The sequence below is a fragment of the Acomys minous genome (assembly GCF_964271855.1).
Source record: "Acomys minous genome assembly, chromosome: 11".
NCBI lineage: Eukaryota > Metazoa > Chordata > Mammalia > Rodentia > Muridae > Acomys > Acomys minous.
The window spans coordinates 104,155,527-104,169,174 of record NC_140492.1 but is presented as its reverse complement, the minus strand read 5'-3'; positions in this window follow the sequence as shown (position 1 = coordinate 104,169,174).

The following is a 13,648-nucleotide window of genomic DNA, read 5'->3' as shown; positions in this document are numbered from 1 at the left end:
ACACTGATGAGAACATAAAATAGTAATATAGAGTCTGAGACAAGTGACCACCCTAGGGGCTGAATGATCACTCCAATTCTATGACTGACATATGTGTGTCTCTGTGTGTGTGTGTGTGTGTGTGTGTGTGTGTGTGTGTGTAGGGAATTATCAGTTTAATCTGATTTTGGTGAGCATTTTCTTAAAGGTAGTCTCAGGGTGCTCCTGTGACATTCCATCTGTAATGAAACTATTATGCTTTGGGGTAATGTAATGTACATTACATTTGTTCAATGCACTTAAGTGCATGTGTTCTCCTTGCAAATCTAGCAAGCATATTCAATATAGCCCATATTTTTGGCTATTGGATGTGAACTTAATATGTATACATAGCTATCATAAAAAACAAAAGGGATAGCCAGTGCTATGGTGGTACATCCCTTTAATCTCAGCACTTGGGTGGCAGAAGCAGGCAGATCTTTGTGAGTTCGAGGCCAGCCTTGTCTAAAGCATGAGTTCCAGGACAGCCAGGGCTATACACAGAAACCCTGTCTTGAAAAACAAAAACAAACAGACAAAATGCCAAAAAACAACAACAAATAACCCAAAGATGTTTATTACAAATTCCTTTATATTCTGTTTTGAAAATATGTATAATAAAAATATTAACAAGAAACTCCCTGCAAAGCATAACAAAAAGTATCTGCATACACATGCACAAGTCCTTCCGAAGACACACTGAACACCTAATGGTGCAAAGATATTATGGAAAGAATCCTTAGCTCCCACCCTACCCAAGATGCCCACAGCATCATTTCCCTCACCATCATAGTATTTCTCTCCCTACTTTCTCACTTTTACCTCACAACTCAAACCATTACAAAATGGTTTCCATTGCTAGTCAGTCAAGGAAAGCTGACTAGGGATTATCTTTGCACATCCAAATTTCTATTTCAATCCTCGATCTTTCTATGGGCATCTACTTACCTTGGCATCCTTCAAATTCCTGATGCCCGTAAACTTTTTCTAAAACTTGATTTTTCTACAACCATCAACTAAATGACTAAACACACTAGTTATGAAAGCCAAATGCCCTGGAATAATTGTGAACGCTCCCTCTCCACTTCTCACATGGCCACCCACAAGTCCTCAAGCTCTCTTCAGTCTGGTCTTCACTTCCTCTGCTTCCATCAGTGGAAGTCCTGGCAGTGAACCTCTATTTCCTGTGTCACTTAATAGTTTTCTTGTTATTGATCATCTGCTTCTACAACCCTTTATTTTCTTAAAACCTGATTCTTATGATAATTGTTTATTGATAAATGTTGACATTTTCAAGTTGTTATTATGACAATGATAATTCCCTATCATTACCTATAATGTTCTACGTGCCTTGGGCCCTACCTATCTCTCTACCCTACTCTGCACACTTTGTTCCCACTTATTTTGTTCCCTTCCAGCCATCTCAGCCTCTTTTAACCCATCACTCCCAGAAGAGGACATTTGGACAAGCCATTCTTTTACTAATAAACTTATTTCTCCTCCCTCAAAGGGTTAATATATTCACATGTTCAATTCTCATCAATGTCATATGTACAGAATATTATGACAATCATAGCACAGCCTGTGATAAAACAGGGAGAATTCTCAAAGTCTTGACCTTTGGACTGATTCACAAAAAGAACTGAACTTCAGCTGACATGGAAGAAAACATTCCTGGCAAGGGAATGACAAGAAATCAGTGGAGTAGAGATTGGAATTAAAGGGGATCTGTCAGTCTACATTCAGCTAGAATGTAAAACACAATTCCTGTAGAGCTGTAGAAGTCTCAAAGGCAGAAAAAATGTTATATTTACTCTGAGTCCAGTTTTCATAGTCACTACTTACAGAATGTAGAGCATGACGTCATGTTCCTGTCTCTCAGATCAAGAATCCTATGAGCCCCATACTCCAGAATAAGTCAGTTGCTTTTAAAACAGATTGCAGGATACCTCTGCCAAGACATTTATACTACAGCTCTTAGGAGCCCAGTGGTTCCTATCAGATGCCTAAATGATACTGATGTTAATAACTTAATGATCATACTCTGAGGATTGCCCTACCAGACTACCTCTCATAATAAACTAAACATAAAGCAATTCAATGAGATCTGACTCTAAAATGAATAAGAAGGAAAAGTTGAGGCACAAAAACACCCAAAAAACAACCTATGGCATTTATGTTGACTTTTGCAGCATCTTATTTGTTGTTTCTTGAATTATAGTGTTATTAATTTCCTAATGTCACATTTCTTTATCTAGAAAAGAAAATCATTGGGCCAATCAAGCCCAAAATCTCCCCAGTTCTTTGCTGTTTCAATCCTACAATTTAGCTTCTAAATTGCAGTTTGTTAAGATTTCACTCCAAGGCACTTTACTCTGTAAATATATATTTGTATAGATTTAAGGAGAACAGCTTATGGGGCTTCTAGAAACTAGGCAGAAGTTAGCAAAGAGTCATCATATTTATGTCAAACACCACGGGTTAGCTAAACAAGATAATCACTCAGCCAATAAAGAGCAACCATCAATAAAGCATCATCAGATGTGAGTGCCCAGAATAACTGCTGAAACCAATAAAGTGAAAACAGAGTATTGCAGGTAGAAGCAATAGAGAGGAGAAAGTAGGGGTCTTTAGTTAGGGAGAGGGAAAGAGATAAATACAGAAGACTGTAAAAAAAAGTATCTGAAAAATGTCATAATCATACTGAAAATCTACCTAAAATACCTATAGTGTGTATATAGTATGTACTATATTTGTTTATTACTATATGTACATGTGTAAGTCAGTGTATATATATATAGTTTAATTAAAATTTTCTCCAAGAGCCATAGACTATCTAACAAAAGCCCCAATACCAGCCATGAGAACTCTTCTTTTGAGATGTTGGTAAGGGTTGCCAAAAAGACTCCTATAAATTTGTAGGTTATTGTTAGTGTCTTGGTTTTCACACGCCATCTCCCTGACCAGAGTTGGAGGGTAAGTCCCTATTGCTAAGTCACCATTGACTTTAAACACAGAGTCTAGAAAACTTGAGATAAATCTAACTTGGAAGCCTCCTCTCTGAGGACCTGCTCTCATGGTACCAAAAGGCATCATGCAAGCAAGGAGGGAAACAATTCGCCCGCCCACCTATGATCCTATGATGCCTACAAACCACAACAACTAGCATAGCACAATAATGCAACCAAGGCAAAGGTGGCATGCAAACCTCAGGTGCTAACCAAGAGGTCTGTAATTGCATTTAAGGTCTGTCCATCAAGAGGGAAGTCATGCCTAGTGCTGGAAACCTAGCGGGTACCCAGGCCTAGTGAAGCCATGGATCTTGGAAAAGAATCTCTAATGGCCGCTTTATCAAACCAGCATCATTCCTGGCTACATCTTCAAAATGACCCTTATGCCCACAGAGAAGTGTAGCTCTTACTACTTCGTCAAGGAAACCTCTCTTTGCAGCAGAGGCCATTATAGAAAATCACAACCAATCAGAATGCAGAGTTCTAGCCAGGCATGGTGGCGCACGCCTTTAATCTCAGCACTCAAGAGGGAGAGGCAGGTGGATCGCTGTGAGTTTGAGGCCAGCCTGGTCTACAAAGTGAGTCCAGGACAGCTAAGGCTACACAGAGAAACCTTGCCTCAAAAACAAAAAGGAAAAAAAGAAAAAAAAAACAGAAACAAAAAACAGAATGCAAAGTTCTGGAGCCCAGTCCCAATGGAGACATCTACAAAATAACCCCTGCACCCAAGGTTCAAGAATCATTGTGTAAGGGAAAGTGAAGAGACTGCAGGAGGAGCCAGAAGAATAGGAAGTTTGCTGCGAGACTGTGTCCCTTCAAAATTGTCAGAGAAGGTACATCATGAAGTCTCAGCAACATGGCTGCCAAAACATGACCTGAACAAGGACAACACGCAAAGTCATGATAACATGGAAGTGGGAAAGCTAGAAAGCCTCAACTCTAGACAAAGAACAACAGGAGACTAAGGATGCTGAGAGTGGGAGATATCGTCTTCCCCAGGGCAAAATACACCAACTGACTAGCCAATCCCAAATGGTCAGCCCTGAACACACACACACACACACACACCACACACATACACACACACATACACACACACATACATACGCACACACACCACACACATACACACACACATACATACGCACACACACATACACACATACACACACACACACACACACACACACACACACACACACACGCTCGCGCTAAAGAAAAGAGGCCATAAATTTGAAAGAGAGAAAGCCAGAGTATTTTATACAGCTTGGAGGTGGGAAATGGAAGGAGAAATGATGTTACTTATTATATTATAATGTCAAAAAGTACTTAAAATTCATCAAGATGAAGATGTACAGTTGGCTATGATTTCTGAAAAAAAATTTTAAGGTTTATTTATTATGTATACAGAGCTCTGCCTGCATGTATACCTGCAGGCCAGAAGAGGGCATCAGGTCACATTATAGATGGTTGTGAGCCACCATCTGGTTACTGGGAATTGAACTCAGGACCCCTGGAAGAGCAGTCATAGTATTTTAAATATGTATATCTTAGTATATAAACATTAATGATGACCATGGGTGGCAATATATGGGGATTTGATGCCTGGACCTACAGCCAAAGTTTTACTTTAAATCGAAACTAAAACAGGCATCCTGTTGCTATTACTTTAAAAAATGAAAAAAGCAGAGGGGAAAACACTGGAAGAAAACACTGAAACAATGGCAGCCTAGAAGTTGTTTACAGTAGGGTGAGCGCAAGGGCAACAGGGCCACCTGCACATTCTTTACTTAGACATCTTCAACAATGAGGTCAGAGAGTCAAGAATTAACGGGAGCACTAAGATCAAGGGATATAAAAAATGGCTTTGTGGCTATTAATTTAATAGCTTGGTGGTAGAATGCTAGCATGTACAGAGCCTTAGGTCCAATCCCCAGTACTATAAAAAAGTAATAGTATATAAGGAGATATGTGTGGAATACATGCAAATACTGTACAATTCTGTACAAGGAGTTTGTGTTTCCCAGATCTGGTATTTTATGCAACACTCCATTCCAGATTATGATAAATGACCATACAAAGACTATATATAAAGCATACATAAACTTCGGAATGCTTAAGCAGTCAGTCATTATGTTTGATGAGATGAGAAGGCTGGCAAATATTTATTTTTCAATGGTCTAGGAGTTAAAGCACATTTGCTTATACTATGACAAGATGGCATAAAGTTGAGTTATTTCTGCCCTTTTGCTAAAGAGTAAGATATTTTCCCCTAAAACATTGGAAAACTTAACTATTGTGAATTTGTTAAGATATTTGTTATTGTATTTATTGAGAAAATGTTTCTTCATTTCAGGTTATAAGGGGACAAGTGATTGACAATTGGAGTGTTTAGTCCTCTGTGGCAGGGAAGTCCTGGTGGCCAACCCTGAGGCAGCTGTCACACTGTCCACAGTAAGGCAGCAGAGAGGGTAACTGCGCATGCTCAGGTAACTTTCTCTTTGAGAAAGTCTCTCTGGGACTCCAGCACACAGAAAAGTGCTGCTTACAGTCAGGAAGAGTCTTATCCCCTCAACTAACCCAGTCTGGGCAATTCTTTGCAGACATGCCTATAGGCTTGCCCGCTTGGTGATTCTAGACTCTACTCTGTCTAGTTGACAATCATTAACCATCAGTGTGAGGATCTATAGGAATGCAGGTATCCAACGGGCAGCTGCATCACCAAAAGGCTCTCACCCCAACATAGTGACGTCATTGGCACTCCTTGCTCAGTGTGCAAATAATTCCACTGGAGGGTCTGCTCGCTTAGCAACTGCTCTGTGTGTGTGTGATGTCCTTGACTTTGTCATCTCCTTCACATTTACATGTGTTGTTGTCCAGCCTACGTTGTCCCTCAACTGTGTTTAAAGCCGGTCTTTAACTCCTGACAATCCTCCTTCTTTGCCTCCCTCAGTACCGGATTCACACCTGCGAGCACCATGTGTTATGATTAATAAAAAGAAAATAAGATAAGATAATAAGATGCCAGGCAACAGATATTATGTTGTAGAGGAGTTTATTAAATTAGCATGGGAGGAGAAGAAAAGGGGGGAGGGGTACCCCAGAGAGAGACAAAGACAGAGATAGGAAGTGAGAAGAAGAGAGAGGAAAAGTAAGAGGGTTAAGAAAGGCGGAGCGGAAGAGGAAAAGGGAGGTCACATGCATGGCTTGTCCTTTTATACGGCCCTGGGCAGGGCCACGCCCCCGTGCCAGGTAAGCAATGACATCACAAGTAGGCAGACTGAAGCCCAATCCTAACACCATGCCCAGCACTGTTTTGATGGGTTGTTCTTTCACTTCCCAAAGGAGACATCATTGAAAAGCCAAAATAAAATACTTCAGGCAAATGTAAACTTTTGTATTCAGCAGTGAAAGAAAGATATATTTGGGGGCTTCCTCCTCCTGTTTTTCGTTCCCTATTCCGGAAGCCAAGTTATCAAACATGCTTTGCATATTCGGAATCTTTTGATCAGCTATTTTAATTGCTCCGAGCCTAAAGTGTATAGACTGACTGGTCAGCATTTACTCCACAGGGCCCCTTTGCTTCCTGAATAGCACCTGGATACCAACTGGCCTCTCAACTGTAATTGCCAGCGTCAGGTTATCTTTTGCGTTTTATATCGGTCGCGCAGGAGCCACAAGAAGGTAAACGACAGACAGACACATCAGGAAGGTAAAACTGAACCCAGGTAGAGGTGCCACCTTTAGAGTCAGGGATGAGGATGGGTGGCCCGGACACCTGCTGATTCTAACTAGGAACAGAACCTCTGTCCGCACTCCCGAGGCGCTAGGTGAAGACAGGGGAGACAACACAAACTTTTGTTGCTCTCGTAAGGGCTGAGCGGAGGGGGGAAACTTTCCCACGGCCCCTCAGTGCTGAGCCAACGGGGTCTGCGCGACTGGTCTACGCGGGGCCAGGCTAGGCGCTGCCCACGCCCGGCTCCCGGGAGAAGCGGAGCAGACGAGCCGGCAAATACGGGTCTCCGAATCCCAGGCTATGGAGTCCGGCTGCGGGAGCAGCTCCAGCGCTTTCAGCGGGGTTTGTCTCCTTGTCCCTCCCTGTCTCCGGAGCTGGCCTCGCCCTAGGTTCTGGGAGCCAGGCGGTGTACGAACGCAGGTAAGGGCCGGTTTGGGCCAGGCGCGGCCCCTGGGGAGCCCGGGCTGGACGCACGGCAGTCTCCCGCCGGCCTTGGGTGACGCTCGGAGGCTCAACTTTTCCACCCGATGGCGAAGCCTGGGCAGTTGCGCGGACAACAATGCCACGGTCTGGAGCCGGGTCGAGTAGTGGCGCCTGGGTCGTAGCAAGGAACCTGCGGGATAGGAGTGGGGCTGAGGGCGAAGCATGCCCGGGGCTTCCAGAGCCTGGGCGGAGGCGCACACTCCCTTCTGCGCCCAGCTCTGCACGAACCCCAGTTTCTTTGGTGCTTTTCAGTCCTGACGTGCCAGTTGCTTTTGTTGCAGCACTGAGTCTGGGACCTTGCAGACTTTGTGCCAGGCTGAGGTGATGAGGGAGCTCTAAGGTGCATCTGGACCCTGGGGAGCCAATGGGTCTTGGGGGGAGGGGTATTATAACGAGCATGGTGATTAGCAGTAACATGTGGCTTTTCCAGATAACCCTCGATATTTTTGTAGCATCTAATAGTTTTAAGTGTCCCCATAAGAGCGTTTATTAGGTAACTTCAAAGGTGCATGGTGTGTGCAGGTTACTTTACCCCATTTTGTAGACCAGGCCTGGGGCACCCACGAAGAAAAGTGATTCTATCAAAACGAAGCTGATAATAGAACTTGCCTGACACATCTTTGCCTTGCATGACCCGGTTGCTCTCGGGGCCTCAAGCAAAATTCAGTGCTTGAGAGACTGCCAGTTAGGTTCTGTGCTGGCTAGTTTTGTGTCAGCTTACACAAGCTAGAATCATTGGCAAAGAGGGAACCTCCCGTTGAGAAAACAGCACTACAAGTTTAACCTGTGGTGCATTTTCCCCATTGGTTATTGGTGTGGGAGGGCCCAGCCTACTGGGGGAGGTGCCAGCCCTGGGCTGGTTGGTCCTGGAGCTGTACGAAAGAAAGCGAACTGAGCAAGCCAAGTGGAGAAAGGCAGTGAGCAGCGCTCCGCGATGGCCTGGACTTCAGCTCTTGCCTCCAGGTTCCAGCCTTGACTTCCTGCCACTATCTCCCTGGATGATGCACTACAAACTGTCAGATGAAATAAACCCTTTTCTCTTCGAATTACTTTTGGTCACAGTGTTTCATCACAGCAATAGAAACCCTAAGATGGGCTCTATTTTATTTTACTCTTTGCAAAAACAAACAAAACAAACTTTCTTTTAAAGCTTTTAAAACAGGGAGTGGAATCCTTTCAGACTCTTGCAATAGTATCCTTAAAAGTAGTTCTTTTTTTTTATGTTTTTTATTCATTTAATTTTTAAATTTATGTGCATTGGTGTGAGGGTGTCAGGTCTTGGAGTTACAGACAGCTGTGAGCTGCCATGTGGGTGCTGGGAATTGAACCCGGGTCCTTTGGAAGAGCAGGCAGTGCTCTTAACCACTGAGCCATCTCTCCAGCCCCAAAAAAGTAGTTCTTAAAAGTCTGAATAGTTTCCACTGTGGAAACTTAGTCTTAGCGTAGAATGAAAAGCCTTGTCTCGCCTGTTTTTTCTTGCTGTAGAAGCGTAGAGCCCGTAGCCCACAAAGGCATTGGTGATGATCATGGCAGAGATCCTCAACATAAATCAATAAGCAGCATGGAGACAGGTTGCTAGCTTACTATACTTAGGAAGAACTGACTATGTAGGAGATAGCCATCTTGATGAAAAGTAACTTATATAGTAAACGCATGCATATTTTATTGTCTTCTTATCTCCCTACAGCTATTAGCAGTTAACCAGTTTCCCTGGGGTTCTCCTTTAAATTGTTTTGTCAATATATAGCTTTTATTGCTCAATTTTTCCTCTCATTTGTATTTGGCTTTTCAAAATGAAGGTTTTCATCTAAAAGTCAAACTTGCTTTCTACGTAGTGTTAGCAACCAGGCAGCAGTGGGGTGACAAAAATGTGTGCAGACCAAGTACGGAAAGACCCCCTAGAGATAATATATAGGTGACTGTAGTTTGGTTTTCGCTTGTTTGTTTTTGTTTTCAATTATATCAGTTCTTCTCCAGTGGAAATGGGTAGGCAACAGATGGGTATAGGACATCTCCTGTGGATAACAGAGCAGAGAGCGGAGAACCAGGTCAAGATGATGACCTGCCAGAGACAATGAAAATGGTCTGACTGCTTTGTATATTGGGCACCTCATAGCCCGAAGAGCTAGGCAGGTGAGTAGAGACGTGATTGTGATTGCTTCAGACTGATTGTCTGACACCAAGTCTGGGCAGAGCGCCCTCTCATTGAACTTAAGGAAATGAGGCAAATGTCAGGTAGCAGCTGGATTCTGAAAGGCTGGTCCCTTCTCTTGCACTTTACAGTTGGGGAGGGCGTGACAACACTTCACATTCTCGGGGAGAAGTGCAAAGCTTATGTGGCCATAGCTAGAGTGGGAGCCAGCAATAAAGAGATTAAAATGTTAGGATTAAATGAAGAAAATTCATTTATAATTAGCCCACTAGGTCTAAGCACGAGTGGATTTGAGTTGTACTCCCTCCATAAATTACATTGAAAATAGTTCTATTAAATAAACAAATCTTCTTCTTTTATTCCCATTTACACTGAAGAACAGGCCTTTCTTTTCTTTAGGTTTAACTTGATTAGCAAAATGACATCACTACAAAGTCTAAACTTACAAGTTCAAAACAAACACAACTAACTTTTTTCCTTTTTCTTTCTAGCCTTAATAACATTTTACTTAATATAAAATGACAAAAAATATTGTAATTTTTTTTGATTCTCAGACAGGATTTTTAAATATATTTTATTAATTTATTCATATTACATCTCAATGGTTATCCCATCCCTTGTATCCTCCCATTCTTCCCTCCCTCCCATTTTCCCCTTACTCCCCTCCCCTAGGACTGTGACTGAGGGGGACCTCCTCCCCCTGTATATGCTCATAGGGTATCAAGTCTCTTCTTGGTAGCCTGCTTTCCTTCCTCTGAGTGCCACCAGGCCTCCCCATCAAGGGGACATGGTCAAATATGGGGCACCAGAGTTCATGTGAAAGTCAGACCCCACTCTCCACTCAACTCCATTATGGAAAACAGTCCTTAGAAGGCAGTAATCTAAGGACTGTTTTCCATAATGGACATATTAAATGACTGACATGTGCATCAAACTTATTGACTTTAAGAATGAAGCTCCAATAGAAGTCCTCTAGGGGACAATAATTGTGATGAACATGTCAGTCATTTAATATGTCCATTATGAAAAACAGTCCTTAGATTACTGCCTTCCCCTTTGAGACTTCGTTCCCACTTTTCTAGTTACTTTCCTGTCATTTGACAAAATACCTGGCAGAAGGAACTTTGTGGAGAGGAAATCTATTTTGTCTCACAGCTTGAGCGGGACCATCTAGCACTGCAGGAAGCATGGTGGCTATGGCAGCTCAGTCCATGGTGGCCCGAGCTCGCTGGTGTGTCTGTTCACATCTCAGTAGACCAGGAGTTAGAAACAACTGAGCATGGCCAGGGGCTTTGTACAAACCCTGAAGTGCCAGCAACCCGTCTCTGTCTGCCCAGCTGACTTCCTAAAGCTTCCACAACCTCCCCCAGATAGCGCCATTTCTGGGCTCAAGATGTTAAAACACAGGAGCCTCTGGGAAGCATTTCTGACTCAAGCTATGGCACCATTTAAACTTTGTTTTTTATTTAAATAGCAACTTCTGTTACTAAGAGACTAATTAAGTGAAATTAGTGGGGTTAGTTGGACATGGAAAAGGCAGTATCAATTTAGTAAAACAAAGCCATCTAAAATTAGATACATTCTGGTTTACTGGGGTCTATGGGTGGAGGGATAAGCATAAGAAATTCAATAAACCCTCAGTGACACCTGTTGTAAAACCAGTGAATGACATCAAAGCCATGCTCTTAAATCAAGACATCTGGCTAATTGTGACCCAAGGGAAGGCAATAGGGCTGCCCAGCAAGCTCAAGTTTGTTTTAGTAGGAAAAAAAAAATCAAAAAGGCATCGATAATGTTTTGTAGCTTAATTCAATAGTTTCATGGTATAGTAAGACATTTTAATTGTAACTGTTGTAGATCCACATTCCTTATATGTATATTCATTTATTCAAAAAGCAGGCAAGGGGTATGAATGGCTGGAGCCTTACTGAAGTAGGCAGCAGCATTTCATTAGACCATTTTAGACATTTAGACTGTTTATGTACAATAATCAAAATAATTGAGTAAATAGTCTTTATGAAATAAAGGAAAATTAAACATTCTTTTTGTGTTTTAAAAATCTAGATTATTAGTTCTGTCTTCTCCCTTGTAAGAGTAGTATTTTTGTGGGTTGCAATATTCTCCCCTGACTCACAATAACTTAGGGAACATTTAAGTAGAGGCTATTTCTTATTTCTCAGAGGCTAGGGAGTGTCTTAATTTTCTTCTTCCTCCTCTTTACTGCAGAAAACTTCACAGTGGAAACTGAGCCTTACTTATCCCTCTAGTACCTGGACATGTCTTTTATTGAAAAGCATGATATGATCTTTTAATAGATACGAATGCACGCCCAAATCTATAGCTAATGTGGGAAACACTTATAAATATTTGATTTGAATGTACATCAACCTATAGGCTTGTTCATTTTCCTATGTATTATATTTTGCTACAGTTTTTATCTTGGTACAGTTATTTTCTTATAGTCACTAAATCTTTAGCTTCCTTAGCAGAAACTGTTATTATTAAAACTAATTGACGTTGGGTTGTAAAAGTAAGGCTTTGGTGTGATTACGGTTGTAAATATGTGTTGGAAGTAAGTGTACTAAGTAATTTAGTTTCAGGACCAGTGCTCATCCATAATTCGCATCTAAGTTGATCAGAACTCTGCTGTGCTAGCAGGCACCTTGCCACAGGATTGTTAGCCCCTGTACAGGACCAGGGCAGCAAGGGTAAAGCCGCTCTGCCATCTAGTGGCAGTATAATGGTGTCTCCATGTTCGGATCTGTTTTACAGAGAATCTGCACTGTAGCAAGTGGCCGCTCTGGCCTAGTAATACCAAAAAACAACTGAAGGAAGGGAAGAAGGAAAAGGAAGGGAGGATGGAAGGAAAGAAAGAAAAAGGAGAAAGAGACACAGATAAGTAGTAGGGATTTTTCTGTTTCTTCACAGGGTTATTGACTAGAAAAGGCTCAATATGAGTGGCATAAGCCGGCTTGGTGGGCCGCTCAGAATAAAACAATATTGTCAGTACTTCGAAGGAAAAGAATCAAACATGAGGAAAAACTCTTGTTTTTCTCTTGAAACTGAAAAGAAAGAAAAAGATTTTTTTTTTTTACAATCTCCGAGTTAAATGTTTCTTGGGAGTAAATATTTATTTACTTGATTTCTGGGAATAAGCCCCTGGTTTGAAGGTGCCTTTACCTGTGTCTTGTGCGCTGCTGATCCCGAGTCTTCCTGAACCAGTCACCTCAGCATCAGTACCACCTGTGTGTCCCCTGCCCACTTAGACACCTACTTGCCTTGCCAGGTCCGCCCTGCTCTTCCTCTGGGTGTTGATCTTGCTGTTGCCCTTCCTTCCAGTGATCTGCCTTTCCCATTCTTCTGCCATTGTTTCGGAAGTTAGCTTTAGGAAATATAATTCTAGAGACACCCCTGTCCTGCTCTCCAGAAGTTGTATGTGTTTTCCTAAATCTTAGTGAGCTGGAAGTTTAGTTATTGTATCATTTCTTGGCTTTGTTGAGTAGGGCACTGGGAATACCAAATACAATATAACATCTAATACACACTGAGGGTGTGACCGAAAGATCAGTTCTAAAGGTCTGCAAGCAAATGAACAGTTAACGCAAATATCAGTGTGTCTTGGTGGCCAAGAGAGAAACACATTATATGCAACAGGGAGCAATAAAAAAAGGAGAGCGTCTTTATCTGGGATTCTGCTCTTGCTGGGGCTGGTTCTTGAGATAGGCAGATTAAATTAGGCTTCTTCCATCCTCAAGCACATGTTTCACACCATGGTTTATTTATCAGTTTTCTTTCTTTCTTTCTTTCTTTTTGAAAAAGAAAGGACACATTGCCATATATGTCTAGTCTCTTTGGATCCTTCATGCTTATGGGTCTTTAGCTATATGACTTTGCCTTCCTTTACAATTTAGCTCATAAAAGCTTTCAGAAGAGGGACCATCATTCTTGTTGAATTGCCCTATTAATATAAGGTACTATTCAGATATAATAATAATAATAATAATAATAATAATAATAATAATAATAAATAATAATAATAATAATAATAATAATAATAATAATAATAATAAAACATTTAAATGATGAGCTGAGCACTTCTGAGTAAACTTTCCAGATACTAGTTTAGTCTCCCTAAAGGCCCTATGAAACAGCTACAGTTGTTCTTACTTCCTACAGAGGAAACTGGAGATTAAATTACCCACTGTGGTGAGTGGAGACTTTGGGACTTGCACCCCAGCAGTACTGGGG